Below are 7,525 nucleotides of genomic sequence, written 5' to 3' on the forward strand. Positions count from 1 at the left end.
TGACCAATGAAAAGCAGAGAATAGCATTTGAGTACAATAAGTACTACTATGGCAAGAGTGCTAGACGCTCTACGCCATCTAGCAGTAGCCGTGACAATCACAGATCGTACCGCCAACCAAAAAGAAACCCTACATATATGCTTCTATAAGCATATATGTAGGGTTTTTACAAAGCATATATGTGGGTTTTTTTTTGGCCCCTTTTCCGCTACTCGTATTTTTGTTCATTTATTATATATAACCTACCTAAGCCTTCATAGCTCCATCTACGGTAACGTGGATGAAGCAAGCATGTTTGTCCAGTAGGCCGCTGGTTTTGAATTTTGGCGGTACGATCTGTGGTTGTCACGGCTACCGCTAGATGGCGTAGAGCGTCTAGCACTCTTGCCATAGTTAGTACTTACAGTACTCAAATGCTATTCTCTGCTTTTCGTTGGTCAGATCGAGGGTTACAGCAAAGTCGGCCTGACGATGGAGAAAAATCTCCGAAACCGGTCGTCGAAAGGCTGTTCCCTTCAGTCTGATGAACTGAATGCAGAGAATAAGCATATATGTAAGGTTTTTTTGGCCCCTTTTTCCGCTACTCGTATTTTTGTTCATTTAGTTTTTTTTTTGTAATTTTGCAAAACTATTTGTCAAATACTTTAATAATAAGTAGCAAAGTTGCCAAAATATTTTATTCTGTCCCAATTTAATCTCCTTTCCTAAATCCAGAATACGAAACACGGATTAATCTGCCCTATCTTGGCTTTTATGTGCTCCTGCACATTTTTAGTTTGATTTCAAACAGAAATAATACGGAAATTGCAGTCCCAAGAGTATCAGTCCAATATTAGGAGCGCACTCGGATTTGCATTTTTATTAAAACGATTATTTGTAGCGGCTGGTATCGTTTTGTTGTAGCCGATCCGTTTTCGATTTTGTAGCCAATTACAAATAATTTCTTTCTACTTTGTTCGTTTAGATTTTTATTGTTTTCCGATAAAAAGCTGTACTTTGTTTTTATTTTTTGCTTTACAAAATAGATAATTGAGCAGGATAAACTCTATATTGAGTCTTTTATACATGGAATCGATAAATTTGCACTGGATGTTTAAGATAGGGATTATGATATATTTTTTACGCAAAAAATCACGAAAATGTATATTTTTTCATTCAATAGTTTTATACAGGTACGGACGAAATGTTATTAATTACTCTTCAAAACAGTTAAAACATGTGTAGATGGCGACAGCTACAAATAGGAGTCAAACTCTCAGACACCAATTTTCATCCAAATATTGACGTTACTTCATAAATTATTTCGAAAAAATCGAAATAAAAATGAAACTTCTACACCTTTTTTTTTTGTTAGAGAAGAGACAGGCTCGCTGAATCCATGTTTACTGTCAGGGAAAACACTATAGAGGCAATTGAAAAAGCACTAAGAAATGCGTGCGATAGTGTTAGGCCCAAAGGGCGACCACGGAAAGACACCGTGTATTGGTGGACACCTCAAGTCTCCGATGCTCTTAAAGTAAAAAATGCTGCACATCGCAGGTTTGCGAGGCTACACAAGAGAGGTGCACCAACGGAGAAAGAGACTGCCGCCAGGCAAGAACTCGTAATAGCCAGGAGAGCCACCAAACGCGCAGTTGCGGCTGCAAAAAAAGATTCGTTCAGAAATCTCATCAACGAGGTGGAGAACGACATTTGGGGCACGGCATATCGGAAATAGTATCCCCCTCATCGAACGAACGGAGATAAAAATTGCGGCAGCCACCCTGAAAATCCACAAGACTCCAGGACTTGACAACATTCCTGCAGAGGCGGTAAAGATTTTGGCAGATGATTATCCCGAAGAGCTGGCAGAGCCCATGACAAAGTTACTGCGCGAGGGACGTTTTCCTGATCAGTGGAAAAGTTCACGAGTCGTTTTGATTCTCAAGCCGGGAAGAAGACCCAGGAGAGCCTGGAGGCCTACGACCAATCTGTTTAATCAGCGCGATGGGCAAATTATTTGAGCGTATAATCCATACCAGATTGGAGGAAAATATGACAGCCAATAATGAAGAACTGAACTCAGAACAGTACGGGTTTCGCAAGTGATCCTCCACCGTGGAGGCTGTTAAGAGAATTTTGCAGTGCGCGGAGAACGCAAAGGCTGGTGGATACAGGCACAGGGAGACCTGCCTGATGGTAGCTTTGGACGTGAAAATGCGTTTAACACGGCCAGGTGGGACATAATTATAGAAGAGCTGGAGAGAAGGAGAATACAGAAATATTTACTCAACATCGTAAAGAGTTATATTTCTCCAAACGGGTGGTTCTTACTGGGAGTGGTTACAGTAAGATAGTCAGTATGGGAGTTCCACAGGGGTCAGTTTTAGGACCTTTTTTGTGGAACATCATGTATGATCCGGTTCTCGCCATCGATCAACCCAGTGGCGTCTACACGATAGCCTTTGCGGACGACTTAGCCGTTGTGTCTATAGGTAAAGGTCTGGATCAAGCCAAGAGACTTGCAACGATAGCCGCTGAAAATATAATGCAGTGGATAGAAAGCAGAAGGCTAGAACTAGCTCCTGAAAAGACCTGTGTTTGCAGACTTACCGGCAGAGCAAAACTGGTAGGGGCTTTGGAGGTCAACATTCTGGAAGTACAAGTACCAATTAAGGACGAGATTAAATACTTGGGCGTCTGCCTAGACAAAAATGGCACCTTTGTCTACCACACTCAGACAAAGGCAAAGAATGCAGCGGAGAGTGCAAGAGCTCTAACGAGACTCATGCCGCGCGATGGTGGCGCCGACGATTGGGCAGAAACCGCTCTAAAGCTGGCAAAGAATGTTGACGCTCTAAACCGGGCATGCACAGAGGACGGTGCTCCTGTATGTAAGCAGGGCAAACAGGACAGTGTCCACAGAAGCACTACAAGTGCTCGCTGGGATAATGCCTCTAGACCTACAAGCTAGATATAGGAGCGAATCTTACGGGCTAGAAAAAGGTGCCATCAAGGCAAAAAAAGAAAAATTCCTGGAGCTGTGGAATAGAAGATGGCAAAGCAGCGATCGGGGCGGATGGACTCGGTGCTGGATATCAGACCTGAGACCATGGCTACGGAGAGACCATGGGAGACTGACCTACTGCTTGGTGCAGTTTCTGAGCGGACATGGTACGTTCGCTGCCTACAGACATCGCATCGGAAAAGCTGCCTCTTCTCACTGCGGAGCTTGTGGCGATGTAGAGGATGCCGGGCAGGTACTATTGAAATGCGACCGACATGCGGCACTGAGAACTGAGACGGAAGCCATCACAGGACACCTGACTGAGGGAAGCCTCATCACGGTTATGCTGCGTGATGAGCACTGTTGGAAGGCTGTTGACCAGTTGTGTCTCAACATTCTTATTGAAGTCGACGAGGTAGTGGCCGCAAGACGTAATAGAACTATGTAAATTGTCCTGCATGGGCCCCTGTCAGTGATAATCGATTCTGTGATAATAAAGATTAAGTTTAAGCGAGCTACTAGAGCGATTCAACGTCGACGGAGTGACTAGTAAAGGTAGGAGTTGATGCATCCGTATGCCTCACGGCGATCGACATCCACTCCTAGCATAGGAGAGGGGTTTAGTGGGTATTATGCGGGTAATATCGCATTGTCGCTTCGAGCCCCACACTTCGGCGGTAAATCGCTTCCCCTCTTCTCTAACAAAAAGAAACTACACCCTGTATCTCCGAAACTAAGCATTTTATGACATACATTTATATAAACTTTTTTACTTGTTTTTATAAGCAGAATATGCTGCCGAAATACAGTTTCCGGAATACAGTTCGGACCACCCTGTATATTTTCGTTACCATCATATACACTAATTTTAGATTAGTAGTTAATCAGTAGGGTACGCTTTGTCTTTTTGTGTTGACAATACTTCAAACGGATCCATATAACCATATACCGTATGATCGAAAAAAAGGGAGTCCAGTTAGCTTTGAAATGAACATCGATGTCATTCCCCATATAATTTTACATATAAAATGGCAGCGATTTTCATTTCATCGCTGACGGCGTTTCTTTCTCGATCATACGGTACCATAAACAGCACCAAGTCTGTGCACAGAACCCCAGAGTCCAGAAAAAAAACTGAAATATATATTTTTTTAAATGCCATATACTCTCAACTACAGACAATCTGATTATCTTATTTAATGCTGCATACAATGCATAACGAGTAACCCAATTACACCCAACTCGTATCACAACTTACTGTTTATTTCGATGTAAACAAAACAAAACAAAACAACAAAAATAAATAAATCAAACAAAGACAACATTGCACTGGCGCCTTTCGATTACCGACCGAGTCGATTCAGTTGGCAAAAAAAATAAAGTTTGTCCGATGTGTACTTTCATTATGATAGGCAATTCGTTTAGCCGTTAGGGTGGCGCGGCACGTGTGCTGCACGTTCGCCGTCCTCCAAAACAAAGCACACAATTCCTATTTTCAATTTGGATCGAGATCGTTCGCCAGTTTATGCCGGATCGCGTGTCCGTGCTCTTTTTCCACAATTCGTAACATTTGAAAACTGTTACACCGCAGTTTGTTGCGTTATATGTTTATCGCTGTAAAATAAAAGTACATAGATCTACCGTGAAACACCCATAGTATTTATCTTTAACTCTGGATACATACATAGTGCCATTATACTCGCTGACGAATATTTGACACGCATCAGAAGATGGTTATACAAGGTGTTTTCTTTCATGAACTTTTTTGTGACTGAAAAGCTCGATACGAGATGTTATCTATCTTCCGCATTCTGGACATTCAAAAATCTCATTGCTTTATTGTCTCTTTACTGTTTGGTTGTCGTTGTTAACTGAGTTTACAATTCTTCTCCATTGCGTTCTATTGTGCGCTGCTTCTTCCCACTCAATTCTGTCTTTTTGTTGTCTCTTCCCACTCTCTGCTTCATCCCTCTCAATTTTGTATGCCTTTAAATTTTCGTGGAAAATATCCTTGTACCTTTTGAGTTGTCCACCCAGTTTCCTCTTACCGTCTACAAGCTCACCGTAAAGCTGAGTTTTTGGAAGGCGATTTCTTGCATTCTATATACGTGACCAGCCCATCTTAAGCGGGATTTTGTAATCATGACTTCAATGCTCTCGCAGCTAGCTTTTTCAAAAACCAATACGTTTGAGACATGGTGGAACCATTTGATTCTTAAGAGTTGTCTAAGGTGCCTCTGTTGCAACTTGTTTAATGTCTTCATGTGTCGGCGGTACGGCACTCAGATTTCGCTTCCATATAACATGATGGGGATTATTATTGCTCGGTACACTGCAAGTTCCGTTTTTGTGCTCAAGTCATAATTGTAGAAAACCCTGTCTTTTAATTTTCAGAATGCTCTTGGGGCGCTGCTAATCCTGTGCTGAATTTCGTAGTCAATCTTGGCCTTTTCCGAAATAAACTGCCGAGGTAATTGAATTCGGCTACATATTCCAATAGTTCTTCTCCGATTTTTATAATATTGTTGTGATCTTCCGGTGGAGTGCACATGATTTTAATTTTATAGATGTTCAGCTTAAGGCCTAAAGCCTCGTATGCCCAGGTATATGTGTTCAACATTTCTTGTAATTGTTGTAACGTGTTTGCAACTAGAGCGCAGTCATCCGCGTGTTGAAGTTCTGTGATGAATTTTGTATTTTGTTGTTGCCCTGATTCTTTTTATGTTGAACAGACCGCCGCACAGTGATGCAGAAGTTCCCAAGAGCGGCAGAAAATCAAAATATCATAAGTATTTTTTCTTAATTATAATTTCACTCGTATAGTTCCTAATAGACCATATTTTCAGAATCGTGAAGATTTTTGAATGAAAACGGGCCCATTATTAATCCCTGATAAGAAATGTTCGAGCTTATAAAATTATTAGCTGAAGCTAAAATATTTTGATTAAATTTTGATTAAATAAAATTAGTGCTTTAACGTTGGTGATAAATTAGTTAAAAACTGATGGTACTCTGAGAAAGTACAATGTTTTCAACTGTTTTTCCTCATGGCAATTCTAGTTTTAACTTCCCTGGTATCATAAAAAAAATCAATAAAGACCTTGATGTAATTAAGAACTGCCTAATCTAAAATCACATTTTATGTAAGCTAATACAAAATGCTCCAAATTGCTCCAAAAAAATATGATGTAGGTTACAATTATTAGCCTTTTTTCTTCATAACTACGAAGTTTCATGACCAACATTAGCCCACAAATACCCTTTAGGTTGCCTAACTCTCCCGAAAACCATGGTTTAGTTTCCCAAAATAAATTACGTATGACAGTAATATTACTGGGTGTTTCTTAGGTGCTGTAAAATATTGTTGTTGGTTATTTTTAATTAGTTTTAGAAAGAAAACTGTAATACATTTTCTCTTATTCAATTTAATTTTCGACGTAAGTATTCAAATTTAAAAATACTTTTTATTGTGTAATTTTAACTAGCTTTTCCCTGTTAAGCCTAAGTATTTATTCGTTTTGAGCTTATATGACATTAAATTTAATATTATTAGAAATCTCATTAATTTTGAATAATTATTGTTAATATAAACTAAAAAGACGTGTCAATGTGTCTATCATGCGTCAATATTCATTGAACAACTTTTATCAAGAATGTCATGCACCTTCTAGATACTAATTTTCTCGGATCTATATCACCAAGAGATCACCAAGACTTCTCCTGTCAAGTAAAATAGAACAGCATCCTGAGGCTCCAAAACTTATTATAGATTAAATTATTCTATTTTTTATCCATTTGCTAAATCCATCTTATCTAGAAGCTTTAGGATAATTTTTAGTTTATTTTTCTTGCGTATTAAATAAATTCTTGTAACTAAGTTCTAATTATCATCTAAGTATAATATTTTTACCACAGGTAATTACAGATATTTCTAAATTATAGAACATTTAAAAATATAACTAAAATTAAAGGGTAACTATTAAATTCTTGTAACTAAGTTCTATTCTATAACTATAACTATAGTTCTCAAACCACAGGTAATTACAGATATTTCTAAATTATAGAACATTTAAAAATATAACTAAAATTAAATGGTTGTAAGTGAACAACTGCTTACATCTAATGCGAAAAGAGCGCTCAGTCTTTTAGATGTTTTGGTGTTACCTTTAATCAAGGGTGTTACTTTCATTAATATCAACTACATAAAATATACAGATGTATTTATTTTCTTTTTTTTTTTCTCATGGAAATGAATGTCAATATCTTGAATTTAAGTAATACTTATTGGTAACTAGTTCTGAAAAAAGGATTAATTATAGCAAAAACTAAATGCTAATTCTATTGTAGGAGGCTGAAAATAAAACCCTGTATATTTATTAATGTGTTTACACAAACTTTTTTTGATTTTTTAAACTTTACATCGAATAGAGTATTAAATTAATATGCTATTGAAGACAAAATAATATAATTAAATATTTTACACCCATTTTTTATTTTTTACAGCCAATTTAAGTACACACTGTATACATAATTCAATTT

Source organism: Sitophilus oryzae, unplaced genomic scaffold (assembly GCF_002938485.1).
Source record: "Sitophilus oryzae breed Bouriz unplaced genomic scaffold, Soryzae_2.0 scaffold_496_pilon_pilon, whole genome shotgun sequence".
Taxonomy (NCBI): domain Eukaryota; kingdom Metazoa; phylum Arthropoda; class Insecta; order Coleoptera; family Curculionidae; genus Sitophilus; species Sitophilus oryzae.